Genomic DNA, 25,794 nt, shown 5'->3' on the forward strand with positions numbered 1-25,794 from the left:
TTTGAGCCATTTCTATAGACTAAAGATTAGCCCTTTGATACGGTGTAAAGGCAAGGTTGTGTTATTAATCATGTACGTGATATTGTATGGACAAATTAAGATGGGTAATATTATCCGTGATGTCATCGTTCCTGAATTGGCTTAGCTTTTAGTCTACACGAAATTGTGTAGAAACGATGCGTTTTTATAAAACTATTTCCCTGGCTTCTCTTTTTTCTACAACACCAAACTTGAAATGAATATTGCAATTGTGTGTTCATGATTAAGTCATTCATTGACCAAGTGACCATTCTAAACGGTTAATTATGAATTGTATTATTACTAATGTGTTAATCAACCAGTCAGATGACATTGCAAGCAGCAAAGTTGAGCCATTATAACAGTTTGAACAGAGAATAGAGAGCACTTGAAGGTGATAGTATGTTCGAATAAATCTCTGGCATGATGATACTACACTATACCATACTGAAGTACTTTATTATTTATTGATGACGTATGGCGTGATTATATATTCACGCTCAGCATGTACTCTTATATCCATAAACTGCATAAACCGTTAGGTGATATTAATACCATGTATGACATCCTTAGTAAATCCCTCTGGTGAAACTGTTCTGTTCGTATTTATTCTTGCCCATAGACTAGCTGACTCGACGTTGAGTAGTGTATACATAATGGATATTTAGTGTCAAAGATAACTTATGTGAGGGATTATCGAGCGCCCTCATATAACTCCATCAAATTCCTCGCGCATAGTGATAACCTTTGACCTGAAACTGCTTCTTAGCATGTTGGTGTAACCAGAACAACTATCCCTATTGTTTAAGCGTCTATAATCTTAGCACTGGTCTGTATGTTGTTTACGACCCTCCACACACGCTATTTCGACTGCTGTTAGTAAACTACGTTCATACACTTTCTCTTCGAGAATATCAAAGTTGCTGGGCGAGTTGAGCTTCAAAGGTAATTATTCGTATATTGAAGACAATATGTAATGTTTTCCAAGTAATTTGTGTGTTTTACGTATTAAAAACAAGCCCACAGTTCGATTATAGTTTCAATGCTCACTCGGGTGCTCTGTCAAGTTTCACTCGTTTAGCGTAGGCTGGTCTATTTAACAATGTGTACGCTGTGTATAGGCTACTGGTCGAATACCGTTAACGTTAAGTGTATGCAGGAATCATAGCCTTAACATCGATTAAGTAGGTATAGGACCGTGACTTTTACATCAAATTAAGCGGCTTGAAGTCTGTTATTTGTCTTGCTCATTTCTGTTGTAATAATTAAGAGTGGATATAAATATATATTGTGTCCGTAACTAAGATGTAAGATAAACATGAGAACCTGCATGATTCTCATGTGAGTACACGTGTGGGGATACTTTAGATTGACCAGTTGGGAAAGTATTCAGATTTGGAATTGCGCCCTCAGTAAGATGGCGGTAGTTAAAATGGCCGCGCCCATGTACCGTTAGTATTTACGATTGCACATATATCTGTATTTTAAAGGTGGCCACGTCCACTAACCGTTAAAGTACATATGTCTGTATTTATATTGGTATCTAGTTATGTCTTGTTTAATGAACAAACGACATGTTCTGGATGTATGCATTTAGGAAACCCAGTTTACTTGAGTATAATACTTATCTTACAACAGTTTTACTACAATGTTCACCCATGTGAGTTACACTAGGTTAAGCCGGTACCACATAGTTGTGTCGTTGTTATTCCTACCGTGGGGTTGACTTGTTGAAGTCCCGTTGTTTTAATGAATGAAATCTACACAGGATATGAGTAGGCAGACTTGTCTATTACAGTCGTAAAGACTATGTCCTCTGTTAATGTATTCAAATTAAGTAGATGGTCTGCGTTGATAGTAATTCTTATTCTCAGTCATCGATGCTATGTTGTGGAATATTTAGGCAACTGTTAGAAGCTGTATAGGTACAACTGGTTAACCTTTTTGTTACGTTTGACCAATTTACACATATTTTTAATGCTTTTCTGGTTATGTTTCATTACAGATGCACTTCTAGCTATGAAGGCCCTAAGTGTGGTCCACCGTTCTCTTTTGTTTTCTGCAAATTATATCTAAAATATTTTGAGTCGCTGGCTCCAATACCCAGCGATACTTGTGAGACCCTTGAATAAAATAATGGAAGCATAAGTTATTGCTCTTGAGTTTATTTGTGTTTGTTAACTCTTGCCATTACACTTATACAAACATGAAGACCAAGACGATGATTATAATAATAAAGAAGTATTAAGCACGATGTGTATTGTTGAGAGCAGACATATAATATCATGTTTTTGTCACATTTATTTCTACATTTGATTTGACTTGCAAAGTCCTGAAAAAGTATTTTGCTTAATAACTGATTCATAGATTCGGGCAGGGACTTTTAATGCTGGTTGGTTTTAATGTTTCGTGACCTATTTGTCACCTTTTGCAACGAAAAATTGCCTCAATCAACAAATCACACGTATTAATGGACGTATAATTCAGAGGGGTTTGATTTTCATTTCAGTTGTAGCAATATCGCAGTCAGAAATCATTCGTTCCCTGTCGTAAATGCACACTCCATGATCCCAGCCATAGCCATAATTTCCATTGAAATTCGCTGTAGTACATGTCAATTCATCATTATACCCATTGTACCACCAGCCACCGAGATGATGATCACTCACGCAATCTCGTGATGTATCGTTATCGTTGTCAGAGTCATGTGTTGAAAATTCACTACCACGATGATATCCCATGTAGTCATATTCTGTGTACAATGAGAAGGAAAACGTAACCAGCGGGGAAAAAAAAAAAAACATCTTTCTTCTAAATTTACTTTTTTTCTCAAGAAAAATCGAAACTAAAATAACTCTCATCATCGTCTACTGTGACGATGGGGATGACAATGAAAGATGGAAATGAAAATTGAAGACGAAGACGAAGACGACAAACGAAGATAGCGATGGCGACAATGATGACGATGAAGATTTTGAGAAATTTTGAGAAAATTGACGGTTTTTTTTATGAATGATGCTAATGCTCTTTAAAAATCGAAGGTGCCAGTCGATCAGTTACCAAAATAAACCAGGTTCCACGCTCTATCATGTAGGTTTACAAATATCGTTCATGGCATAAACTGTGCATTGCATTATAGGCTACGATAAAAATGTTTTACTCACCCAAGCTGCCTGTATAACTGCCGAGCTCTTCTAGTGCATAGTTGTTGACTTCTGAACCAATTCGAAAGTGATCATACTGAAGATAGTGGGAAATGTTATTACTCCGTTTTTTAAATTCCATTCTCATTGTGTAGTTCCGTTGAGCAGTTAAGTTGGCTAATCGGTCGTTTCCAAGCCAATGTGAAATAGTTCCTCGTCTAAATAAGCCAGATCTGTAACGATCCCAGTTATCGTAAAAACCCTTGTTATCGACGCGGAGCTGAAAAAACTAAACAATAACAGCAAAACAAAAGTAGGTTTATAACAGTTAGTTGAGGCTCATTAAGGAAATATTCACGGTCCACTTGAAGCCAGATTAGTCAAGAAAAGTACTTCTGTGATGTTTTTATGGAATATATGAATGGTCTATATATTAACAGAAAAAGACACTATCCCCTCACATTTATAGGTGGATATTTGCAGCCCAGCCATATTATCAACGTTTTTTCTGCTCCTTGGAAATATATAGTTTCACTTCGTTTATATTATGTTTAGCACAAAATCACAAAATAATACTTGTTCTTCAACACTCTGTTCTTTAACGTTGAAGTAGGTAGGTTACGTAGTCCTGCGTAGTAAATTTCAGTGGCGGGGTAAAGAAGTACAATGTGTATTATGGTACATGTTATTTCTCGTACATAAAACGACAACTATCATGGACATAAACTCAAAAGAAAGACTTCTTACAGTCCATCCGTCTTTGCAATAAGCTTCAAAAGGTTCCCCTGGCCATGTAAGCGGATATATGAAGTGAAAACCTTCACTGATTACGCCATTGTCGTAAAGATCTTGGCAATCCTGTACACGTTTACATACTGTCCCATTTCCCATATAGTTCACGTTGCAATCGCACGACATATTGCCATCGTGGTTCTGGCACGTCGCATGTTCACTGCATGTATAGTTTATGCACACAAGAACGTCATTCTCACATGAGCATGTTTCCGTGCAGTCCATGGTCACGTACGATCCGCCATTCTTAATACAGAGAAAAAGTGAATAAATATGATTACAGTGTTGCCACTCTGATGATATTACGTATATTACATCTCTGGAATAGTGTTCTAGTCTGTTCTCATGGAGAAAAAATTACAACTTTAAGGAATTGTTTTCATATGACCTTTATTTAGTCCGTCCAGATATATTTGAGGGCACAGGTGTTCGATTAAGTCAGGCCAGGCGTGGACGGAGTACTACTTGAAAATGTCTTCGCTTCACTTTTGATTGGCTCTGGGGAGCAATATGCTTGTTAATAGTTCTTTAATTGGAGGTGTGTTCCACAAAACAGTACGCTAAAATGATCCCATCATCGCATAGTCTCCCTTGTACACACTTTCGTCAAATTTGGATTGATTATTGAATAAGAAGGGTCTCACCATGCTCATAAACAGCCATTAATAATATCGCTTGATTAAACCTACTTTTTATGTTATTAATTTGACATTGGCAACTGAAGAAACTTTCCTTTTATCTGTGTTTTGTAAAACCCTACAACTGATACTTTGTTGGGACAGAGAAGACTGGTTTTGGCGGATACGATTGTTAAGGAACGCATATGAAAAATATACTAATAACAGTTTAAGAATACCGGTATGACTCCTCCCGTTTCGTGATAACACCCACAAGCACTCTCCGGTATGCAATTCTGTCCGAGTAGTAAAAAGCCGGCTGGACAAACGCATGTTCTTCCTCCAGTACAGTTTATATGGCAGCCAAACCACCCATGAGGGTCTTCACATGTAATCTGGCATACACAGTCATCAAAGACTTGATTCAAAGGGCATGGTGGCGTAGTGGTCGCCACTGAAAATGGAATATGGAATATGTCATATATCATCAGGATGTTAAGGCAAGTTCCCCTTTGGTGTCAACTGCTTCGATCATTCACATATTGTGGTAGTGTGATGTTGTACACGTATACTAGTAGTAACGGTGAAAATGGATTTAAGTCTCACCTCCTGAGTTTATACAGGAGGATAAGAAATGAGCTTAAATTAAAACACAGAATTTGGCCCTTCCGTCAACCGCACACTATATCCAACTCAAGATTTATCACGACGATACTTCTTATTACTAAAAAAAAGTGGTGCCATATACTAACGACAATAGAGTTAATTTCTGCAGTTCTGAATTTAAGGTAATATTCACCAAAATTCAGTCCATTTATGCTTATCAATTAAACTTACTTTTCTATTGTATGTGCTCTATTGTACAAGACATTTTTTTATAGCTCTGTAAACGTATGTTATGCAAAGTTGATTAATTTTTATCCTTGTAGAAAATGTAAGATGTGTGCAGCTTTGGCCATACCTTCTGTAGTTATTGCTGTGGTTACCGGTGAACTCGTGGATTGCAGGAAGTTGTCAGTCGACATTCGTCCTTACAGTCAAGAATATAAAACTAGCATTATGTTAAAATAAACGGTGAATTTATTTACCAAGAAAATATTAAAAGGCTTTAAGAGTAAATGGTAAGGTATGATTTTATATTGTTAGGATGTAACTTGAGAGTCCTGATGCGGAAACGGACGTATACATATCTTCCGATTAAACCCCTCTGACTAGAATTTTCCACAGTCGGTTAAAGAATTTACATAAAACAAGAGTTTGGTAAAATAAAAGTTTAATACAATGGCGAGAAGAGACAATGCCGATATTATAAAACTAATAAAAACAGTTTGGTATATTAAATGACCTTTTTTTTAAGAAACATGATACCAAAGCTAAAGCCCTATATACCAATACATAGGTCAATCTAACTATAATCATGGTACTAAGAAAATGGTCTTCGAATAGTTGAACAAAAAGGAAAATTCTTTGTAAAGCCAGTAAATCGTGAATAAAGACTGATTCTAAATGTAATGTCTGTCGTCTAGCTACATGCTAACAGTAAATCGGATATTTCAGAATGAATTTGAACTTTTTCCTTTCATTCTTTGAATAGAAACTCTACCAAGCTGATAAATATAGCATTTCTAACGGATGCACTATCAAGTAGTATCAGCATGTTACAAAATTAACACAAATTCTGCAACGATAGTCAGGAACAGAACAACAACAAATCCCCGAAATACATAGCTCTGATAACAGAGCACAGCTTTTGATATAAGTGATATGCACAGCGTATTATAAAACTAAATACCAACCTGTTGTGGTTATTAATTTCGTTGAGGACTGTAAAGTCGACTTTGGTAATGTCGAATCTGTAATCGAGTGTAAAATTATCTATAGTAAATTTCAGTACCGAAAGAAAAAGTTCATTTGCGCCGATCTATATCTAATACAATGTCTTATATGAACATTATGCAGAATAGCTCGTCCCGCGACTATGCTGGTAAGTAACTTTTAATATTCTCTTCGAATCATTTATAGGTCCATTCGTATGGGCTTGGCTAGCTTATATTTGTCCATAAATGTTGTAGGACTAAATCTAGGTGTCCAAAATTGTATACATTTATTGTGATTCTTCTATTAAGCTCACCAAAATACTAAGGAAAATTGTTGTGTATCTGAGCTATGTGATTTTGCTACAAAATCCATTAAATTAGAGTGACTAATATACGGATACCTAAACGGAACAACACTTTAAAATTGCCTCTCATACACACTATTGACACGTTGTATTATCTCTTGTAGACAACAAATAATGAGATTGTTTTGTTTGCAAAGCGGCATTTTGGTTTGTGAAATATATGTTGCAAATCGGTCACATTAAATGTTTGACTTTTTGTTCATCTTAAAATAAATTTTTCATTTTGTTTTGTAATGTATTCAAATGAGAGTTTTCTGCTTTCATGGCATTCCATTTTGTTGTGAATTAAGAAAATGTCAATATTTGGCTTCTGCCGTCTTGTTTTAAATTCAGAATAATAGTATTCTGATCGACATTAAGAATAATGCATAGTGTTATATACGTTTCATAGCTGACTTGTCACTGTCAGCACCGCCCTGAAACTCTGACACGTAAATGTAACCAAATCTATTGCATGTCATACACTCCTGCAATAATCAAATCAATCAATACTTGTACAATGTAGACAAGTTTAAACACGGTCGTCATCATAAGCACGGTCGTCATCATAAACATCGTCAAAATCAATCAAAATGTTAATTTGTTATTGCTCTGTGATGAAACTACAAATTTCTTTTTTTTATATAATTTATTGAGAAACTGTCTCAGCACTACTGCAACTGCATTTCACGTTTATCACAACTAACATCTGTTAATAAATTACGTCAATGTTCCAATGTAAGTGACCAAAGCGTCAGATGATACTATCAATTTAAACACATTTTTTTGGCTTTATGTAATTAATATGTGACTGAATTGATTTTCATTTCTCATTTCTCTTAGATTAATTATAGCTTAGCACCATTTTTTATTAGAAATTACTGTACCTGCAAATTCCAGTACAATATATTAGAAGGAGAATAAATTTAACAGATAGTTGATTTTTTGCTCGTTACGTAGCAGATACCTGTCCAGAACATTCGGAAGATATGTATACTTAAGTTTTTACTCACACAAAAAAGATATTACAAACTTTCCTTTTGTAAAGTATAAACGAACAAATCTTTATAATAGACTTCAGTTGAGTTTAAAATACTCTTACTTAATTTAATTTAAGAGGAACCTACCTGTGTTTGACATCATAGAAGAAACCTCTGGAGAAGTATCATCAAACATACCGTTGTTTTGACCGTCTTCTAAAAACAAACATATTTGATTGAAGAATAAACTATAATGTTAATTTTCAAACAAAAACATATATAACCATTTATATAAGGTACGAGTTATAGAAATTTGACTCAAAAATCATCTTCGTAATACATGTTGTATTATGCAATCGCGTTTAGACACGAAATAGTGATAGAAGATAAACAAAGACTCCAATTTCATTTACATAAAATTTACTCAAATAGAATTGCAAGGACTTCCGTTTTCATTTAGTATACAAATCATGTATACAAATTACTCAAATAGATTAACAAGGACTTAGAAATACATCACTTTGAAGGGAAGTGAAAAGTCAAGTTGACATTTTTTTTTGGGAAAACGGGTTCACTGATGTGGAACGGGTACAGATAGCCGCTGTTATTATTCAAATAGTTGAGAGTTTGTGTTTTTACTGAGATTAAAACATTTATATAATTGTATTATTCTTGTTTACATATTTTTCATAACACAAAGAGAAGAAAATACAACAATCATCATTTATACTGACAGAAATATTAATGAGAAACAACATTTCCAACTAGCTCGCATCTCGCTTGGGAGCTATCAGAGTTTAAATGTTACTTTTACAAACACGACTGGGACAAGTCTATAGATATGTATCATCTACCTATGGTTTTAACTGTCAAACTATATCCTTTCTTTACTGGTAGTTTATTAACATTTTTATCCATGTAATATGGATAGGTTATGAAAAAATTATAGAATTTAAAACATTGAAGTTATTAATAAGAGTTCACGAGGTAATTGGTTTCATTGTCAAGATGTAATGTCACACTTTACATTGACACCTTGAAAATTAGAAGAGCAATGACATCACAAATGAAAAAAATTGACAATATCCTATTGTAACTTTTGAACAACAGTATCTCTCACACGGAAGAGGATTTTCGTTAGATTGTTGTCTGAGTTGTCTATCGCAATGATTTCTTATACACAAGTTACATTTGACAATTTTGTTGTTTTTGCTTCATAACGTATTTATCAAGAAAAATAACGGATAACAGATAAGTCTCATACCAAAAACCCAGCTAAACCAATTTGAATAAATAGCAGCTAAGAATGTGTAAAAAATAAAATAAAGTTACCACTTAATTGGGGATTCCGATGGGAGAGACCTTTCATGTAGTTCTCGAACTCGCATATGCCTGTTTGTTTTAAAGAACAAAGGCACGAAATAAGAGAATAAAAAAAATGAAAACAAAGACTATCTATACACTAATCTTGATCACCTCTCATCCCCAAAACTGCCTAATACCTCAGAGACACCCATACACACAGAGAACACAGTATCTACTATAAATCTTCAAATTTTGTACCACAGTAAAAACCGGATCCTGCTATAAATCGGTAGCATGTGCTATTAGGATTACAGTAAGTACTAAGGATATGTTTATTCCCGAAAAATCCAGTTTGATGCATTTTTGGTAAAAAAAACTGGTAAAAAAACTTGAAAATTTAAAGTAATTACTTTAATCTCTGTGTGAATCAGTGGTCAGAGAAGCTCGTTACATTTCAATCACAACAGTACATCGTAAGGTTGGTCTAGAATAATTTTATATCAGATATATTAGCTGTCATCATCACTGTGGTTAGGCCAGTAGCCCTTGCTCGCTGGCAGCAACATATTGGGCGAGATGTAATTCCAGATAACAAGCAACGCAATATTCAATTGAGTGTATTTATCTGCAAGTGTACTTATGTCTTACAACTTTCATCAGAAAGTTGTTTGAGAAAGAAAAACTTATAAATCATAGTAGATAAGTACAAGTAATATGAGCAGACAAGTTAGCTTTAAGTTAATGGAACTTCTTAGTTGATACGCATTTTACATTATAAACCAAATATATAAAAGAAAATAAAAATAATAAAACCTACCCATAGCCAGCGAAATGTGGATGATATTAGCATAAAGTAAGACAGCAGTTATTGCAAGATTCCGATTGGGAAACTTTGCCATGTCCGTGAATTTCTGGCAATGCTTTCTTATAGAAGGAAAGTCGCTATGCTATAAGTAATACAGAAAGAGGTTTGCGTGTTTGCAATTTTCATTATGGCAGTAAATAATCTAGTGCACTGCTACAAAGGTTATCCGTACCTCTATCAAACTAGAACACTAGTAAACAAATTCGGTTATATGTCAGTTTAGGCCCATACGTACTTCAACATTAGTTTCTTGTTTTTTTCATTCATGAACATTGATCGAATGTGATCTGGTTTAATGAAGAAATTGTGTTACGAAAACAAGATTTAATGAGTTTGCGGCGAACAAGGCTTACACCACATACATCATCAGGTAGCTTAAAACGCGATATAACAAGAAGATAAAAAACCTGTACTAATTCTTAATAAACAATCAGATATCCAGGGCAAGTTTTAAGTTGATATTGTAAAGTAATATTTTATAATATGGAAATTATTTTAGATATTGGTTCATTCTAATCTTACTTTTGTCGATTAGATGTGTAGCTATTGATTATTTTAAGTTTGATCTACATAATCAAATATTCCGCTATTCAATTCATGGTTGGCTAAATATTAACTTGTGTTTGTTGACCTTTGAGGCAAGCTTACTGGTCAATTCACGTTCATTCTTTTAATTCATTACTTAAGTAATATGAGTGTCATTTGAAGGGCACCATTCAGTAAATACACAATTGGTTTCAATTTATAACTCATGCTCTATGAAAGTGAAATCATAGTTAGCAAGCCGACATTAACCAAAGTGAAAACAACTCTGGCTGTATAATATACTTAAATGTAAGACAGATGGAAATTAAAATTGCCTTAAAATTGCTAATTTGTACTATTAAACTTGCCATGAAAGTGCCAATTTTGTACTATAAAATATGCCAAGAAAGTGCTCATTTGTACTACAAATATGCAATGAAAATGCTAATTTGTATTATAAATATTGCCATGAAAGTGCTAATTTGTATCATAAAACTTGCCATGAAAGTTTTAATTTGTACTATAGAACGTAAAGAGGATCTAGATGTATTCAATGTGTTGACACTAATATATATCACAATTAGGTTTATGCATCTTTTTAATAATGGTTTTTGTTTTCAATTAATCAGGTGGAGGATTTGTAAATTAAAGTGTCTCGACGGCACATGCTGCCAACCAGTCAATTGTTACATTAATTTTCGATGTAAGCATTTTGTTCTGTTTTTTGTGTGAAGCCTTGTCAAAAAGAGTATCACTGCTCTGGAAATTACAAGTATAACGACGCGACGATGATTGTTTTCACCCGATACACACAGAGACACAGTAACTATTATTAATCTTAAATATTTGTACTACAATAAAAACTGGATCGTGCTATAAACCAGTAGCGTGTGCAATAAGGATTGCAGTAAGAACTAAGGATATGTGTGATCGCAACAAATCCAGTTTGATGCATTTGTTGCGATTACACATATCCTCAGTTCTTACTGTAATGCTAACAGCACATGCCACCGATTTATCAGATTTATCACCACGATCCAGTTTTAACTGTGGTAAATTACTTTAACATATACACTGTAGTTACTCTAATCTCTGTGTTAATCGGCTGTTGTGTTGATAAGAGGCGGAAACATTTTAATGTGTCAATATATTAAATTTACTATTGAAAGGCTTTGCTACCATTACGAATTCTCATCTTTAGTTAACCTGAAGATACGAACGTGCATGTTACATTGTCTCGTTAATGGATGAGTAATTAGCTTCTAAATTATTTCATATATTTTAACTTTTGTCAAAACTCTTCAGCATCATTGGCTCAGCACCTGTTCTTACGCCTATAAACATGCCTATTGATGTTGTGATAATTAATTTCCCATTAGATCTCAATCATGATCATTTAAATATTGAAGTAAAAACATTGATATTATTATTGATTCGACATCGTTGTGAACAATATCAGTTTCTTCTCTCGTAAGTAAAAATTGTCGATTTTCCACTGCGACTAAACAGAAAATATTTTGCTGTTCAGTTTAATAGGCGATCGGTATCTGATGTGATCTTACTGCTGCTGCTGACTATTTAACTATTTATGATTTAACCTCCTTTAAAAGCAAAATCTGGGGCTTTTAGTATATTGAAATCAGTAGCATGTTGACATTTGTCAAAACAACCATCACAAATAATGTATTAGGAAATTGAACAAGGTTAATGAATGATATAGCTTCTGTTATGAAAGAAAGCGGAAGGGCCTGAAATATTGATCAAAGCTTTGACCAAGTTTATATATTGGTCACAGTCCTCTATTAAAAAAAAAACATGTTTTTATCGTTTCTGTCAGATAGCATCTAAACAAATGCCATTTATCCCAAAGAGACACATCTTACTTAACATCTGTTTGGAACTTGCCTGTTAGAATTGCTGTAAATGACAAATTGTTTAAAGTGAATAAAAGCTTACAGCTATCCCAATCCAAGTCGAATTTCATCAATAACGTCGCCAAATGTCAGCATTCTTAAAGTAGTGTTCCTGTTTGTAACTCTAGCCAGTCTCTATAAAGAGTTGCCATGTATTGAGGAGGGTTAACTCTGGACAAAAATATCTTTATGAGCCTGTGTCTATCATTGGACGTGTTGTCATTTTGTCATTGGTGATCATCAGTCTGACTGCTTTTTCTGCTAGTGCATATGACTAGTATTTTGAGTTTCATACCATTTATGTGAATAGCTTCTAGTTTCACTGTTCCAGTTTCAGTCCATATTTATTTTTTTCTGCTAGTCTTTCAGTATTTCATATAGTGGTCACATAAGCTATTGTTTTATCATTCCACATTTAATAAGATTTTGCATATTACAACAGTCACCTGTGTCATTGGCAGGTATATAAAGACAATTGTATATATGCCATCAGTACTGACTAAATAAAACGTGAATCTTGTCGATTTGACTGAAAAGTATTTTATCTTTGGAAAACAGATTTCATCAGGAAATTTGCGGTTAAGTTTCCATGAAGTTGCGAAACTTTTTTTTTAAACTCTGCATGTAAGTGATATATTTTGTTAAATTTGTTGTTCGAAGTGCTGATCGTTCACTCATACTTTTAGACACCGGTAATGATTTCACCTTGCTGAAATTAAAGTAAATGTTCCAGTGATAGTTTGACCGCTTTTGTAATACAAACAATTTGACAATGTTTCACACAGGTAGTTGCTTATAGACAAAAGAATTAAAGTGACCAAATTGTACAAAAAGAATATCCAAACAATAGGGAAAGTTTGCAAGAGTCTTCAATATATTTATTCTATCGCACAGACGCATCAATTTGAGAGTCAATATTCATTTCTGCAGTTACATTTTACGTGAAACAGTTTTGTAAATATTCAATACCAAGGAACCACAACATCACGGAATCGTTACGATCGTTACAAATATGAGAAAAGAGGTTAATATTTACAACATCAAAATCATCTCAAATGTTCAATTTAAATCTGTAATCGCAGTGTTCATACATACATAGAATAAAGTTCTGTTAGAAATTCCAATAACATATTTTTATATGTGTTTTATTTGCTTAACATATAAACTACTTCACTATTAACGTACCTTCAACCTACCGTGGAGAAGTGAAGCCTAAGTTGTTCCAAAACAAGTTTCTCTCTCACACTCTATTTAGATACACACAATGTAAGCTTAACCGATATCTTTGATTTTCTTTGAAATAAGTGAATATGTATAACTGGCATATTCAAAATAGTCCTATTGTGTTTGATATTTTTTTATTCCGAAGGCTACATTATTACTAGGCTCCAATTACAAAACACATGATAGCGGTACCACCGTATGAAAACCTTCATTAATAATTATACCATACCTTGACCAGTGTAATTTAAATTAGATACATTTTTGAGACATGTGGAAGTTCCAACACTCTCTAATTACAGATATTCACCATATTTTCGCCATTTACCTTTAACCAATAAAACAATTAAAGACCACAACGTTTTCTTAAGTAATAATATACATGATATCAAATGCTATGCAATAAATGTCTATATATCAAGAGCAAATTCAAAGATAATTGAAAAAAGTGCGAATTGCGCGCTATAAGGTCGTTGAAGCCAACTCCCGTGTAATGCGTCAGGGAACTTCGTCAGAAGAAATGTTTAGAAGTTTCAGAAGAAAGTTAGAAACATTTTGAGCCATTTCTATAGACTAAAGATTAGCCCTTTGATATGGTGTAAAGGCAAGGTTGTGTTATTAATCATGTACGTGATATTGTATGGACAAATTGATATGGGGAATATTATCCGTGATGTCATCGTACCTGAATTGGCTTAGCTTGTAGTCTACACTAAATTGTGTAGAAACGATGCGTTTTTAGATAACTATATCCCTGGCTTCTCTTTTTTCTACAACACCAAACTTGAAATAGATATTGCAATTGTGTGTTCATGATTTAGTCACTCATTGACTAAGTGATCATTCTAAACGGTTAATTATGAATTTTATTATTACTAATGTGTTAACCAAACAATCAGTTGATATTGCAAGCAACAAAGTTGAGCCATTATACCAATTTGAACAGAGAATAGAGGGCACTTGAAGGTGAGAGCAAGTTGGGATAAATATCTGACATGCTGATACTACACTATAACATACTAAATAACTTTATTATTTATTGATGACGTATGGCGTGATTCTATATTCACCCTCAGCATGTACTCTTATATCCATTACACTGCATAAGCCGTTAGGTGATATTAATACCATGTATGACATCCTTAGTAAATCCCTCTGGTCAAACTGTTCCGTTCGTTTTTATTCTGTCCATAGACTAACTGCCTCGACGTTGAGTAGTGTATACATAATGGATATTTAGTGTCAAAGCTAACTTATACAGACATGAAGACCTAGAGGATGATTATAATGATAAAGAAGTATTAAGCACGATGTGTATTGTTGAGAGCAGATATATAATATCATGTTTTTGTCACATTTATTACTACATTTAATTTGATTTGCAAAGTCCTGAAAATTTTTTGGGGCTTAATAACTTATTCATAGATTCGGGCAGTGGCTTAATGCTGGTTGGTTTAAATGTTTTGTGACCTATTTATCACCTTTTGCAACGAAGAATTGCCTCAATCAACAAATCACGTGATTCAATACGTGTACACGTATTGATGGACGTATAATTCAGAGAGGTTTGATTTTCATTTCAGTTGTAGCAATATCGCAGTCAGAAATCATTCGTTCTCTGTCGTAAATGCACACTCCATGATCCCAGCCATAGCCAAAATTTCCATTGAAATTCGCTGTAGTACATGTCAATTCATCATTATACCCATTGTACCACCAGCCACCGAGATGATGATCATTCACGCAATCTTGTGATGTATCGTTATCGTTGTCAGAGTAATGTGTTGAAAATTCACTACCACGATGATATCCCATGTAGTCATATTCTGTGTACAATGAGAAGGAAAACGTAACCAGCAAAAAAAACATCTTTCTTCTAAATTTACTTTTTTTCTCAAGAAAAATCGAAACTAAAATAACTCTCATCATCGTCTACTGTGACGATGGTGATGACAATGAAGATGAAATGAAAATTGAAGACGAAGACGACAACGAAGATGACGAAGATAACGATGGCGACAATGATGACGATGAAGATTTTGAGAAATTTTGAGAAAATTGACGGTTTTGTTATAAGTGATGCTAATGCTCCTTAAATATCGAAAGTGCCAGTCGATCAGTTACCACAATAAACCAGGTTCCACACTCTATCATGTAGGTTTACAAATATCGTTCATGGCATAAACTGTGCATTGCATTATAGGCTACGATAAACATGTTTTACTCACCCAAGCTGCCTGTATAACTGCCGAGCTCTTCTATTGCATAGTTGTTGACTTCTGAACCAATTCGAAAGAGATCATACTGAAGATAGTGGGTAATGTTATTACTCCGTTTTTTTAAATTCCATTCTCATTGTGTAGTTCCGTTGAGCAGTTAAGTTGGCTAATCGGTCGTTTCCAAGCCAATGTGAAATAGTTCCGCGTCTATATAAGCCAGATCTGTAACGATCCCAGTTTTCGTAAAAACCATTGTTATCGACGCGGAGCTGAAAAAACTAAACAATAACAGCAAAACAAAAATAGGTTTATATCAGTTAGTTGAGGCTCATTAAGGAAGTATTCACGGTCCACTTGAAACCAGATTAGTCAAGAAAAGTACTTCTGTGATGTTTTTATGGAATATATGAATGGTCTATATATTAACAGAAAAGACACTCTCCCCTCATATATCTAGGTGGATATTTGCAGCCCAGCCATATAATCAAAGTTTATTTCTGCTCCTTAAAAATATATAGTTTCACTTCAATTAAATTATGTTTAGCACAACAAAAACAAAATAATACTTGTTCTTCAACACTCTGTTCTTTAATGTTGAAGTACGTAGGTTAATTAGTCCCACGTAGTAAATTTCAGGGGCGTAGTATAGAAGTACAATGTGTGGTATGGTACATGTTATTTCTCTTACATAAAACGACAACTATCATGGACATAAACTAAATGAAAGTCTTCTTACAGTCCATCCGTCTTTGCAATACGCTTCGAAAGGTTCTCCTTGCCATGTAAGCGGGTATATCAAGTGAAAACCTTCACTGATTACGCCGTTGTCGTAAAGATCTTGGCAATCCTGTACACGTTTACATACTGTCCCATTTCCCATATAGTTCACGTTGCATTCGCACGACATATTTCCTTTATAGTTTTGGCACATCGCATGTTCACTGCATGTATAGTTTATGCATGCAAGAACGTTATTCTCACATGAGCATGTTTCCGTGCAGTCCATGGTCACGTACGATCCGCCATTCTTAATACAGAGAAAAGAGAATAAATGTTAATTAGCTATATATATAACTTTAAGGAATTGTCTTTCATATGACCTTTATTTAGTCCGTCCAGAAATATGCACAGGTGTTCGATTAAGTCAGGCCGGGCGTAGATAGAGTATTACTTGGAAAGTTCTTGGCTTCACATTTGATTGGCTCTGCGGAGCAATATGCTTAAATTATTATATGCTGGATTTATTATTCTCTCCAGTCCCCTTCCGTCAACCGCACATGATATCCAACTCAAGATTTATCACGACGATACTTCTTATCAGTAAAAAAATATGGTACCATATACTTAGGCTATCGACAATAGAGTTAATTTCTGCAGTTCTGAGTTTAAGGAATTATTCACCAAAATTCATCCCATATATGCTTATCAATTGAACTTACTTTCCTTTTGTATATGCTTATTTTACAGGACATTTTTCTCATAGCTCTTTAAACTTATCTTATGCAAAGTTGCTTAATTTGAGTCTTACATAACAGAGGAGAACGAAGCAGAACAATGAATACAGAAATTATGCCATAGTCTGAAATTAAAAAAAATGTTTATGTCGATAATTTTTTATCGAGTAGGAAATGTAAGATGTGTGTAGCTATGGCCATACCTTCTGTTGTTATTGCTGTGGTTATCGGTGAACTCGTGGATTGCAGGAAGTTGCCAGTCGACATTCGTCCTAACAGTCAAGAATATAAAACTAGCATTATCTTAAAACAAACGGTGAATTAATTTACCAAGAAAACAATGGTAAAATATCATTTCATAATGTAAGGATGTAAGTTGAGAGTCCTGATGGGGAAGCGGACGATTCCTTCCGATTAAACCTATCTGACTAACTTTTTTCCACAGTCGGTTAAAGAACTGATATAAAACAAAAGTTTGGTTAAATAACAGTTTAATACAATAAGCGAGAAGAGACTATGCTGATATTATAAAACTACTAAAACAGTATATACGTACATACATACATACATATATATATATATATATATATATATATATATAAATCCATTAAAAATCCATTAAATTAGAGTAACTTATATACGGATACCCAACGGAACAATGTATTGAAGGTGCCTCTCGTACCCACTATGAAAATGTTGTATTATCTCTTGTAGACAACAACTGCTTCGATTTTTTGTTTGCAAAACAGCAATTCGGTTAGTCAAATACATGTTGCAAATCGTTCAAATTAAAAGTTTTTATTTTGTTCATCTTAAAAGAGATTTTTGATTTTGTTTTGTTATATATTTAAATGACAGTTTTCTGCTTTTCGTTGCATTCCATTACCACATTGCATATGTTGTATATTAAGAAAATGTCAATATTTGGATTCTGCCATCTTGTTTTAAATTCAGAATAATAGTATTCTGATCTACGTTAAGAATAATGCATAGTGTTATATACGTTTCATAACTGACTTGTCACTGTCAGCACCGCCGTGAAACGCTGACACGTAAATGTAGACAAATCTATTACATTTCCTACACTCCTGCAAAAAAAATCAAATAAATCAATACTTGTATGATGTAGAAAAGCTTAAACACGGTCGTAATCATAAAAATGGTCGACATCATAAACATTGTCGAAATCAATCAACATGTTAATTTGTTATTGCTCTATGATGAAACTACAAATTTCCTTTTTTTTTTGAAAGAAGAATGAGCGAGTTATCATATACTGAGAAACTGTCTCGGCACTACTGCAACAGCCTTACACGTTTATCAAAACTGCAACTGTTAATAAATTGTGCCAATGTTCCAATGTAAGTGACCAAAGCGTCTGATGATACTATCAATTTAAACAACTTTTTTGTTTGTTTAAGTAATTAATACGTGACTGAATTGATTTTATCCATCATTTCTCGAAGATTAAGTAAAGCTTAACACCATTTTTTAATAGAAATAATTATATCTACAAATTCCAGTACGATATTTTAGAAGGAAAATACATTTAACAGATAGTTTTTTTTCGTTACGTAGCAGATACCTGTCCGAACATTCGGAAGAAATGTATACTTAAGTGTTTACTCACACACAAATATTTTACAAACTTTCCAATTGTGAAGTATAAATGCACAACTCTTTATTATAGACTTTAGTTGAGTTTAAAACAGTCTTACTTAATTTAATTTGAGAAAAACCTACCTGTGTTTGACATCATAGAAGACACCTCTGGAGAAGTCGCATCAAACATACCATTGTTTTGACTGTCTTCTAAAAACAAACATATTTGATTGAAGAATAAACTATCATGTTAATTGTCAAACAAAAACATCTATAATTCATTCAAATGAGGTACGAGTTATAGAAACTCGACTAAAACAAAATCTTCTTTATATAAGTTGTATTATGCAATCGCATTTAGACACGAAATAATGATAGAAGATAAACAAAGGCTTCCACTTTCATTTACATACAATACATATATACAAGTTACTCAAATAGATTAGCAAGGACTTCCGCTTTCAATTACACACAATACATATATACAAATATACAAATAGAATTGCAAGGAACTCCAATTTCAAACTTAATCAACTGCTTGGATGGTTTTACCTACAATATATATAGTCCATCGGTAACAACCATAATATTTCAATATAAAATACGAGGTATCCCCCAAAAGTTTATCCGGACCAGGCAATGAAATAATCGGGATTCGCATTTCATGCGATTTATCATCTCAATACATGCGCATATTCTCGTGAAGCTTCACTAGACTGAGAGACGTATGTCCACGTAAGTCTACCATGCACATTTAATGTCCACCGCCTGCTTTGCTAGAAATCCAAGGAATGCACTCATAATTTTGATTAGCGGGATTTTAAAAATATGCGTAACTGTTATTTTTCATTATTCCCACAATGAGTAGTAAGGTTTTATCTCACGGAGAAATACATCACTCTGAAGGGAAGTGAAAAGTCAAGTTGACACTTTTCTTAAAAAAACGGGTTCTCTGATGTATGCCGAGAAATTTTCCGTAGAATGCTTCGATAGCAAAGTACATATTCTTAATACTTATCAGCTTGTTGCGTTCTTACTTTACGTTGTGTTGATATTTTCGCCACGGTATATGTTATGAGTAATATAGTGTATCATACTTGTATTTTGGATTCATCAATTGTAGTTTTAAAATAATATAGTCATTATAACTAATGAATTTGTTAAAATCAGTCTTCGATACATGCAGTAATGATATGCAACCTAAAAACAAAAACAATTATTTCGAGCATTTCGTTTGACTCATTACCATTTGTTAACATAACGATACATGAAAGCAAATAATGTTGTCCATATTATTCTTCAAACATTTAATGTAGGACGTAAAGATTAACTCAAGTTTATGTCAGTGACTCTGCCTAGAAGAATTAAACTAACTATATTACTACATTTAGTATTCCCATGCAATACTCCTGATATAAAACCCGGCAACGGGAACTCATAGCGGGCATTTCGTTTGACTTATTACCATGCGTTAAATTATATTACAACATTAAACGGAAGTAAATCAAGTTTGTTTACACAATAATATATAAAAAGTGAGTTTTATATCCATACCTTCTGTAGTTATTGATGTGGTTACCGGTGAACTCGTGGATTGCAGAAAATTATCCGTCGACATTCGTCCTAACAGTCAAGAATATGAAAAGAGCATTTCGTTAAAATAAATGGTGAATTTATTTACCAAGAAAATATTGAGAGTAAACCTTAAGAATGATTTTATATTGTTAGGATTTAACTCGAGAGTCCTGATGGGGAGACGGACATATAGATTCCTTCCGATCAAACCCCTCTGACTAGCTTTTTCCACAGTCGGAAAAAGAAATTATATAAAACAAAAGTTTGGTAAAATAACAGTTTAAAACAATAAGCGAGAAGAGACTATGCTGATATTATAAAACTACTAAAACAGTTTGGTATGGTAAATGATATTTTTCCAGAAACATGATACCAAAGCTAAAGGCCTATATACAAATGCATCGGTCAATCTAACAATAATCATAGTACTAAGAAAATGGTCTTCGAATAGTTGAACAAAAAGGAAAAAAAATTAATATAGCCAGTTACTCGTGAATAAAGACTGATTCTAAATTTATTTTCTGTCGTCTAGCTAAATGCTTACAGTGAATCGGATATTTTCAGAATAAATTTGATGTTTTTTCCCTTTCATTCTTTGAATGGAAACTCTACCAATGAAGCTGATGAATATATCATTTCTAACGGATGCACTATCAAGCAGTACCAGCACGTTACAATATTAACAAGAATATATGCTTTACACATGGTGAAATGTTAATTTATCTTCGCTATATAAAAGTATCGGCTGTATCCTACTGATAATAGCTTGGATATGATGTATTACTAAGATTGCTGTAAAATACTCAACATTGGTCAAATTGAAGAGTCAATAGGAACTATTCTGCAGAACATCAACAAATCCCCGAAATACGTAGCTCTGATAACAGACCACCGCTTTTGATATATATGATTTGCACAGCGTATTATAAAACTAACTTCCAACCTGCTGTGGTTATTGATTTTGTTGAGGACTAAAAAGTCGACTTGGATGATGTCGAATCTGTAATCGAGTGTAAAATTATTTCTTCCTTACTTGAATATAAATAATTGTGAACACTTGGAACATTTCAGTAATTTTCAGTAACGAAAGAAAAAAAGAGTAAAGTTAATTTGCTCCGACCTCCATCTACTACAATATTTTATATGAACATGCTGTAGAAAAGTTCGTCCGGCAACAATACTGGTGAGTAATTTTTAGTCGTCTATCTAGTATTCTATCTTCTATATCAGTGAGTCTGGGTAAAGAAACAGATAACTGAACATCTGCTGCCATAAAAAAAAATTAAGTGGAAAATATGCATATATACATTTCCTTCTAAAACAGATTTATTTGATGTCTTGGTTAGTTTTCTTTCTTTCCCTTTGGGCCAGTACTCAGAGGGTTGAATGTCAAATAAAGTTTATATTTAGAGAGGATGGTTGTAAATACATCATCACTATAACTTTACATGAATTAGCAAAGCGTTTAACTAATTTTCAGTTATTTCGGCGTTCTCTATATATTCACCAAACAGTTCATTCAAATTACTATTATGCATATGACATATACGCTTGAATATAACATGTAAATAAAGCTTTAAATGAAATCACTGTTCTTTTTGCAGTGAAAGAAAAATCAGATTTTATTTTGATACATGTATTACTTGTCTACATTTATAACTTCTTAGATTACCTTAATAGCAACTGTTACTTACCGGTTTTCGGTATTAGCTCCATTTGATTACTACAGTTACCACCACAAGGTATAACGGCATCTTTAATTGAGTGTCGTTTTGTGCACTTGAAAAATGCTGAAATCATAAGATACAGTTGCATAACAAATATTTGCTACAAGTATAATAACTGATCCGAGTTTGCTGATTCATGCTTTTTCTTTAAATTCAAAACGTCTAAGTAATGAGATGAAATGTTAGATCTACTTTCCGTACTCTACTTACCAACGCTTCCCGCCATCGAAGAATAAATGCAAATACCAAGAAGGAAGCAATGAAAGATACACGAAAACTGAATTGCACTCATCTTCTTTTATCAATGTTTAGTAGAAACTAAGATTTGTTCTGGATAATTCCTTGTCAAGCTCATCAATGTTCTCAGTTACTTTGAAAACCCTCGTGTCGCTACGCAGATACCGAAGTCTGGGGGAACACACAACCGATCACGTGATTCATGTTCAGCATTATTATTAATGTTAATATTCTACAAAAGCAAAAAAGAAAACGGAAACAGCCGTGCTATTTATCGAAGGATATTGACGTCGTTTGGAATTCAATATGAAGCCTACTTCTACAGAATTATACGCAAAGACACAATATTAAAAATCTATGATATATAATCAATAAACAGACCTATTTCTTTATAATTGAATTCATTAATTTTTATCATGTCTTAAATTTGTGATTTTGGGGATCGTGATTTAAGAAAACGTGTTTTGTTTTATTAATATTTTTTATATGAATTCTGAAGTAACTGAATCATTGTGAAACACTTTGTTTGTTATGGAAAGTTATAATGACGATACATTTACTACCAGCTTCTCTAGATATGAACCCTATTTGGCAATAAGCTCTATAGGTCATGGCCCAAATGGAAGAGAAAGAAAAGGTATCAAACAAATTTGTTTTAGAATACAATTTATATATGCATATTTTCGGTTCAAACGAACCACTTAATTTTTTAGTGGCATTCGATGTTCTGTTATCTGTTTCTCTAAACAGACTTACTGACATATAAAGCTTACTTTTTATATTTTTATCGTGTAAACAAATTTTATTTACTTATGTTTAGTGTTTTTATATACGTTAACGAATGGTAATAAGTCACAAGAAATGCCCGATATGAGTTTTCCTTGCTGGGTTTTATATTAGGAGCATTACATGCGAGTACTAAATTTAGATAATATTTTAATTATAACTAATTCTTTCTAGGCAGAGTCACTGACATAAAGTTAAGTTCACCTTTACGTCCTAGTTGAAAGGTTTGAAGATTAATTTGGAAAAGCACAATTCGTTAAAGAAATACTTGAATTAATTTTATTTGTTGTTAGGTTGCATATCATCGTTACATGGATCAAACTAATTTTAACAAATTCATTCATTATAATGACTACATTATTTTACAACTACCATTGATGAGTCCCAAATACTATAATAATACACTACCTCAATCATGACATATACCTTGGGGGAAATATCAACACAAGGTGAAGTAAAACCGCATCAAGCTGGTTAGTTTTAAGTCTATATGCAATTTGCTATCCAAACATTCATTCGAATATTTCTAATTCTATATCTCTGACAGTTAGACGAGGTAGGTTACATGTTTTCTTAGATATTAATGTATAGGATTTAAAAAGTTAACATGCATTAGAACAAAAGAACAACATCTGACACTGATCATTTCTGTTTACAGATGAGAGAATAAAAAAGGAAGCAACACTGGGTGGATTCAAATCAACGTGAACGCCCTCTACTGATGAAATGCGATCATTTATGTCAACCGGTAAAACGTCAACACCAACAAAAGGAACGTTGGAAACGGATATCAGTGACCGATCAACAACTGCGGCGCACTCAACAGATGGAATGCGAATATTACCATCAACTGATGAAAGGACAACGCGAATCAAGAGTTTGTTGTCAACAACAAGGATGCCTAAAACAGGTGATTTAAAAAATGTATACCATTAAGTCTAGAATTACTCCAGTTCACAATTGGAGATACGATTTTAAGAAATAGATAGACATACGTGAATGCCCTACCGCCTGGCCTTCTCACATATCTATATAATATAACGTTCAAATGGTAAGACACTATTGTAACTTACTTTATTTGACTAAACAGTAACATGTTTACATATTTGATAGCTTAGTTTCATCTCTCAATCAGATTATGTTCTAATAGCCAACCGATAGCGTTACCGCTCACAACATACATTCTTCCAATATGCTGAATTACCCTAGGTTTAATTGAACTTACAAATGTTAGAAACTAACTGAAGTGGTGAAACTACAAGTAACGATTCTCTGTTGTTACTCTCATAATGATGGTTGCAATTATTTCTACAGCATTATAGAGACTTCTTCTATTTCATTTCTCGAGACTTGGAATAACTAAAGGGATGGATTTGGTGATCTCGATTCTAGTTTCAGGCTTGGAAATGAGATATTGCATGTCATATCATCTCAGACAGATCAACAACTAAGAATTGATATTTGGTTCAACAAAACCAACGATGGCAGTGCATATCCTCAATTCAATCGGTTTCGAATTAGTTCCAAGACAACGAAATACGAAATAACTATTGAAAGTTACACAGTGAGCTTCGGTACGTGTTGTTCCTCGAAAAGCCAAAACCACTGGACAAGTTCAATTTAGTCTGATTTTGTTGACTGAATGTAAGACGTATAGTTACTTGTTTTTTAAGTTGCAGTGTATGTATCAGGTCCGCTTAGGACTTGTGGAAGAGAGAGAAGGTGAATTACTTATCTGTAAATGCTTAAACAAAGCATCGGCAGTTACACAATCATAGGTTTAGGCCAATAATTGTTACCTTCATTCTTGAAGAGGGTAACCGAAGCCTTAGACACAATGTCTGTACCTTGTGTTCACTTAATATGTGGGATATTAACAATGGTATTTAAAAAAATAGTATTCAACATACTATGTACGTGTCTCACATTACCTAGCTAACTATATAAAGATAATTTGGTACGTTTGACAAAAGTATTGTCATGATTTTAAAACATGCTTATTATAGCTTTCTGTTATATCAAATAGAATATGACTACATGGATTACCATCGAGATATATCAGGACAATGACATAGCTTTACAAAGTTGTGCTAGTAATGAAAGACATTCCCGGCGGCTGGTGGTTCAATGCTTGCTATGGTTTTATGTTGAATTGAATCTACGGTGAACCTTAGGATACAAGTATATGTTTTTCATCAAATGATTACACTCGATTACAACTGTTCTGTTGTAGCAGTATATGAAAATGAAAACACTGTGAGGCTCTACTAACAGTTAGTGAAGTCACAACACCCGCGGATCATTAAAACCTTGGCTTGCTGGATGTCTTATTGCTAGGAGCAAAGAAGAGGAGGGGAGAAGATTGTGACGATTAATCTTAAAGAACATTCAATAAACTTAATAATCAGGTTATATTACATAACATAAAACACTAGAAGCTAAGATTATGAAGAAGTGAAAAGATAGGCTTATTACTCAAGGTTCCTTTCCATAAGACCACATCATGACAGGAGAATGAGGGTTGGAACTTCATTTCTTCCCAAACCAGACATTTTACAAGGAACTTCTTTCATCTCGTAATGTGGATTAAAACTTTTTGATAAAAGCTGGTTACCTTCACTGTTATGCGATAATCCCAAAATAAAACCAACAAG

The 25,794-nt window shown here is 33.6% G+C and overlaps 2 long non-coding RNA genes across 2 annotated transcripts; one reads left to right on the top strand and one right to left on the bottom strand.

Annotated features, from left to right (window-relative positions):
- Positions 1-609: 609 nt before the first annotated feature.
- LOC139974510 (uncharacterized) lies at positions 610-25,794 on the top strand. The gene is made up of 3 exons (XR_011795498.1): positions 610-963; positions 23,799-24,050; positions 24,455-25,794. It is a non-coding gene; the product is annotated as an uncharacterized lncRNA (long non-coding RNA).
- On the bottom strand, positions 7,859-10,315 carry LOC139973349 (uncharacterized). The gene is made up of 3 exons (XR_011795190.1): positions 9,834-10,315; positions 9,044-9,103; positions 7,859-7,927 (listed from the first exon to the last, which is right to left on the bottom strand). It is a non-coding gene; the product is annotated as an uncharacterized lncRNA (long non-coding RNA).

The sequence above is a fragment of the Apostichopus japonicus genome, chromosome 9 (genome assembly GCF_037975245.1).
Source record: "Apostichopus japonicus isolate 1M-3 chromosome 9, ASM3797524v1, whole genome shotgun sequence".
Classification (NCBI taxonomy): Eukaryota; Metazoa; Echinodermata; class Holothuroidea; order Aspidochirotida; family Stichopodidae; genus Apostichopus; species Apostichopus japonicus.